Source organism: Perognathus longimembris, chromosome 2 (genome assembly GCF_023159225.1).
Source record: "Perognathus longimembris pacificus isolate PPM17 chromosome 2, ASM2315922v1, whole genome shotgun sequence".
In the NCBI taxonomy this organism is placed as follows: Eukaryota; Metazoa; Chordata; class Mammalia; order Rodentia; family Heteromyidae; genus Perognathus; species Perognathus longimembris.
Window position 1 is genome coordinate 150513777 of NC_063162.1, and position 6349 is coordinate 150520125.

The following is a 6349-nucleotide window of genomic DNA, read 5'->3' on the forward strand; positions in this document are numbered from 1 at the left end:
TAACTGAGGAGAGAAGGCAGGTAGGCAAGGATGTCATGAAAACCTTCCGGTGCTACTCGTGATAGGTGGAAGGAAGCTCACTGGGGTAGCTTCAAGGGACTGAAAAATATTAAGAAACAAGCCAGGGAGAAAAATGAGGGAAAGAGGTAACAAGTTTGAGAAATGTGCTCAGTACCTTACATATGTAACTGTAACCCCTCTGTACATCACCTTAACAATATAAATGAATATAAATTTTTTTTAAAAGAACAGAAAAGAAGCGAGCCTGGCTTTGAGCTGTCCTGTTAGGGAGGCTGTCCTGGGAGGAGTTCTCCAGTTCTCTTGGCAGCTCAGTCCTAACAGCCTGGTTGGAGCTCTGTCTCTGTCCAAGGTGCTGAACTCTCTAGCTGCCGGGCTGGGCAGAACACCAGGAAGGGCGAAGCAGGTGACCAAGAGAGAGGCCCTCTTGAGGACACAGTGAACTAGACAGCCACCCTCAAACCATGAAAATGCTTCTGGAACTGGACCGTAGCCCCCAAGGCAGCAGAGGTGGGACCATTGGTGACGAGAAGCCCAGATCTCATGTGCCTTCTTCCCTTACCGTCCCAGCTGGTCAGGAAACGATATGAGCTCACCTCTGTTTTTCATCTGAAGTTCTCTGGGTTTCTTTTGAGGGTTTCTGTTGCTTTGTGGGGTATTAGACCTGGACATAGACCGTTTGCTCTTTCAGCAAGCCTATGCTAAAATCAAGCAAGTTTGTCCCAGCTTAATGAGAGTGGGAAGTGAGAATGGAAATGCTAACCTAACTCTGGCTCCAGTGCGCAAAGGGAACAGGCCCTCCCTATGGGTCACTAAGCAGCCAATAATAAGAATCAGAGAAGAGAATTCAAGTCTTACCTGATCTCTTCCACCCTTTTATCTCACCCACATACTCATAGACCATTGTCCAACACCGTATGCGCCCCCAAACTCTACAACCCAGCCCATGGCCTTAGAGTTTGTAGTTAGTTGGAAAGACAATATTGTGGGAACCGAACACAAACCCTAGCAGCTCACAAGAGAAGTCACATGGTCCTGCAGCCCTAGGTCAAGAAGTGGTTCTGGGAAGTAAGGGTGTAGCTCAAGTGCCAGCCTTGAGTGAAATATCCAAAGGAGAGCACAAGGCTCAGGATTCAGGCCCCAGTACTGGCACCAAGAAAGGAAAGAGAAAGAAAGAGAGAACCATCATTACCCATCGCCACCGACTCATGCCTGTTAGTCCTAGTTACTCCAGAGGCTGAGATCTGACGATTACAGTTGGAAATCCACTCAGGCAGATAAGCCTGAGAGACTCTTTTATCTCCAATTAACCAGGGGGGAAAACGCCAGACACGGAGCCGTGGCCCACGTAGTAGAGCACCAGCCTTGAGTGAAGAGGCTAAGCAAGAATGTGAGGCTCTGAGTCAAAGCCCCAGTATTGGCGCATGTGCATGCAACACACACACACACACACACACACACACACACACACACACACACACACACACACACAGAGCGCGTTTCCTGCATTCCAGAAAGTGTCTGATTTCAGATTGGGGCAGGCTTCAAACACAGACAAAAGGCTGTCCAAGGAAGGAGCGTTCCGGAGGAGTTCAGCTGAGCTGAACGCTGTCCCTCTAGAGACCACCAGTGCAGCAGCAGGTCCCACGGGAGGAAGAGCTGGTGCGTGTGGCAGGTGACAGCAGGGCTGATCATACTGTGGGACTCGGAAGGTCCAGGGAGAGAGAAGTAGATCCTTATCCCCTGGAAATAAAAGGACTCAAAGGACTCTCCTGTTTAGATTCGTAAGGGCAGAACCCATTGACATGCAGGCTCTTCTAGGAACTGAACTGGGGCCCGGATGTCCCTTGAAAAGCCTGGGCTGGAGTGTAGGAAACCAGGCCCCCTTTGGGAATAACTATACTGGGAGTCAGGGTTTCATAATCCACTCGGAAAGGCAGGAGAAAGGACAAACACCGTAGCTCTTCCTTCCCTGACACCATGAGGTGGCACTTTGGGGCCCACCCCACCCTTACCACCATGAAGTGCTGCCTGGCCACAGACCCAGAATACAGAACCAAACCATTGCAGGCTGGAACCTCAAAAACCATGAGCCCAAACTTATTTTTCCTCTTAAAAAAAGAAAAAGGTGAGCTCCATAACCACCAAAGACGTGTCAGTGCAGGACCAAGATTTCTGGATCTACCTCTACATACAGAAGGGAGTCTTAAAGGTTGTTCTGGGTAAGGAGAGAAGCTCCACCCCTCCCCTCCACACAGGGGGGAACCTGGAAGGGGTGTCAGTTGCTGCAGAATTTCCATGCTGGCCACACTCCATGCTCAAAGTCCTGGTTCCCAAGAGACCCAGCACCACAGCAACCACACCAAGAAACTGGGCCAGGCTGAGGGACTGAAGGAGAGGAGGAAGGAAAAGGGGGCGGGGCCTGGCAGGCATCCCTGACAGCCATCTCTCGAGTCTGGAGTAACCCTATAGTCTTGTACTGGCAGACAGACAGTCTTGCATGGTGTTCCGTGTTGGTCCTGATGATTATCATTCAGTGTGACCTCGCTTTCACCCTTAAAACACCTCCTTTCCGCTCTGGATCTCAGGAATGAAGAGCAATTTCAGGTCCTAGGCATGCTAAAACATTCATAGCTATACCACCCGTGTTCTCGGCCCAAATTAGCTTTGAAGGCACATGAACCAGATGAGGAGGCAGGTGAGTGAATAAGCCCCAGAATACACTGCACATGTACACAAGTGTTTTCACACATCCAGAACACATTGCACAGACAGCCACACTCATTCATAGACAACTACACGCTCACACACAGAGATATTGCTACAGACTGAATATATTTGAGTCCTCCTCAAATTCATGTACTGAACTCCTAGCCCACAATATGATGGTGTTAAAATATGGGGTCTTGCCAGGCACTGGTGGCTCACACCTGTAACCCTTGCTTTCTGGAGACTGAGATCTGAGGACCGCGGTTTGAAGCCCACTCAGGCAGGAAAGTCCACGAGATTCATATTGCCAATTAACAAAAGAAAAAGCCAGAAGTGGCGTTGTGGCTCGAGGGGTACAGTGCTAGTCTTGAGCAAAAAAAGCTCAGGGACAGCGCATTGGCCCTGAGTTCAACCCCAGGACCTGCACACACACACACAAAAGATAAGGTCTTTGGGAGTTGATTGGGATGTGAGGGTAAAGCCCTCGTGAGAGGAATTAGTGCCCTTAGGACGTGGACCCCAGAATTCCCCACCCTGGTAGTCACGGACAAGACAAAGTTTGGGGGTTTCCAAAAACCTCTGGACCACAAGACTGGCCTGGCAGGCTGAGGCCTAGGAGATGAACCGAGCGCTAGAACGGGGCGATTCAATCAGGCTTGTCAGCAGGCCTTGCCCTAGGGAGCCCTCCTGTGGAATGGGGCAGATCTCCCAAGCATCCCCTCCCTCTCACCCAGCTCCCAGAGCCCCCTCCTCCCACGGAGCCCCAGCGCCCGCCCGGCGCTCCCGCGGGATGTAGGTCCCCACGCCTTCCAGTCCACTCCGGAGGGAGTGGGGAGGGGCTTGCCCAGGGGAAGCGGCCCCTGCCTGCCCTTCTGTGGTCAAGCCACTCGGAGCATCAGCCTCAGGAGCTTCGGGCTTGTGTGAACCAGACACTAAGTGGTCCTAGGGGGCTAATGTGGAACCCCCCCCGCCCCCCATCAAATCAGAGGCGCTGGTGGCCCGTTTCTAGGTGTGACCACTGTCTCAGGACTTTCGGTGGATGGCTCCTCTCCAGCTCTTTGCTGCCCCCATGTGGCTAACTCAAGAAGGGTAGCGGCTCCTCCAGGGCTTTTCAGACAGGAAGCCCCTTCCCTGCCCACAGCCAGCCCTGGACATCCCAGGCCAATTGCCCAGAGCCCCTCCCCCCCGCCCCCCCCGCCCCCCCCGCCCCCCCCGCCCCCCCCCCCGCCCCCGCCGCCCACAGCTCAGTTTTCCAACATGGAAACCCGACAGACTTCTCCTGACACAAGCATGACTTACATCCTGAGCCGGAGAGAGGCCTGCCAGTCCCCCCTCCCTCCCCCCGCCCCCTCTCCTCCCCACCCAGCCCTTGCCAACGGGCAGGAAGGAAGCTGCTCATAGTAGGGAGGGCGAGGCACTTCCAGCTCACACTGAACAACCCCGGGGCTGGGCTAGAAAGCGCCAGGGCCTCTGGCTTCACCACCCGCCACCTCCATAGCCTTCATCCTCCAGGGCCCCTACACGCGTACCCTCCTCCCAGGGTCGTTCTCCAAGGTCAGAGCGTACCCCACCTCCCAGCCCTGAAGAGCAGGCTAGCGTGAGAGAAGGCAGGAGCAAGATCGGTCGTCTTCTCGGGGTTCAGGAGAGTGTAGCGGGCATGGTAGTGGGGGGGGGGTCTCCTCTCCCTCTTCCCCAGGGAAGAGCCCCCACCCACCCACCCACAGGCTTATCAGGTTGGCCTAGGCCACCCTTTCCAGTGACAGAACAGGGTAGAAGGGATGGATGCAGCATTGTCAAAGCCCTGTCCGTCTTTTCACCCCACAATTCAAATCTAAATTATTTCCTTTCAATAGAATTATACTCTGAAGCCTTGAAAACTTTGCTGCTGTTTTTTTTTCTTTTTCTTTCTTTCTTTTTTTCTTTTTGCCAGTCCCGGGGCTTGAACTCAGAGCCTCTCCGTGCTCCAGGCTTGCGCTCTACCCCTTGAGCCACAGCGCCACTTCCGGCTTTTTCTTTGTATGTGGTACTGAGGAATCGAACCCAGGGCTTCGTGCATGCCAGCCAAGCACTCTACCACTAAGCCACATTCCCAGCCCTGTTGCTGTTTTTCGTTTCCAGAAAGTACTCTTTTAAAAATGTACTTGCTAAGTAAACAAAAATAAGTGGAGGTGTGGCTCAACCAGTTAAGAATGGCAGCCTTGGATAAAGCCAAGCAAGAATATAAGGCCCTGAGTTCAAGGCCCCAAGACCAGCAAAAAAAAAAAAAAAAAAAAAAAACGATCCACAGATTTCTCTTCTAATTTAGTACTTCTGGCCGGCCTGTCTCTTTCCCCTCCTCTGCTGCGGGCCCCCCTCCCCACCGGAGCAGAATGCCGAAAGGGAAGTCAGGACAGGCTAGGGAATGCGACCTTGCCCCAGCGAAGAGAAGAAAGCTTTCTTTTTAGGAAACACTTCCACCTCTGACTTTTCCTCCTTCTCTCAAACCTTGCCATGGCATGCTCTGCCCCCAAGATACACCCACGTGGCCCAGCCTTCAGAGCAGACCGGGCTGCAGGAGCCACGCTGCATCGGCTTCCGTGGCCTAGACAGTGCTCCCTCCTGAGCCCAAACCCCTCCCCAGTGGGGCCCCCACCGGTGGCCTCATGAACACACTCTCAATACCTGGGGCGGTTGCACACGCCGCGACACTCCATGCAGGCTGCTCATACGCGGAGGTCCCTAAGGAAAAGCGCCCCGTACTTCCCAGAATTTCACTTGGGCAGGACCTCCCATGCACAGAGCAAGCTGTCCGAGAACCACAGCCTGAAGGGAGAGATGTCCAGGGCCTGGAGCAGGGAGACAAAGAATCCCAGGGGGTATGGAGAAGAGGGTCCTGAAGAAAGCTCCGCCAACGAACCTCCCAGGCTGCAGGGTGGTCCTCTGGGAGGCAGACCCCAAGAAGGAGTTGGAAGTATAAGAGAATTACTTGGGCTAGGAATGTGGCTTAGTGGTAGGAAGCTTGCCCTGCATGCATGAAGCCCTGGGTTCGGTTCTTCATTACCACATACACAGAAAAATCCAGAAGTGGCGCTGTGGCTCAAGTGGTAGAGTGCTAGCCTTGAGAAAAAAGAAGCTCAGGGACAGTGCCCAGGCCCTGAGTCCAAGCTCCAGGATGAGAGAGAGGGAGAGAGAGGGAGAGAGAGAACGGCTTGAGGGCAATGACTGAGGGAGAGAACGGGAAATGGGCAGAAGGATCCAGAAAGTGATGCTGCTCTGATGCCTGTGGAAGGGGAGGGAAGAAGCAGCAGATGGGAAAAGCCTCAGTCAGCCCAGAGGTTCTGGCATCCAAATGGCCAGGGAAGCCAGAACTGATGGCTCACGTCTCCAATGCCAGCTACTCGGGATGCTGAGATTTGAGAATCACAGTCCAAAGCCAGTCTGGGCAGAAAAGTCCCGTTCATTTACCTCCAACTAACTCACAAAATCACTGAAGCGGAGCTGTGGTTCAAGCAGAGGACCCGCCTTGAGAGAAAAAGCTGGGTGAGACCACGAGGCCCCAAGTTCAAGCCCCAAGTTCAAGTACAGACACACACACACACACACACACACACGCACACAAAGATGGCCATGGAAGGGGCCCATT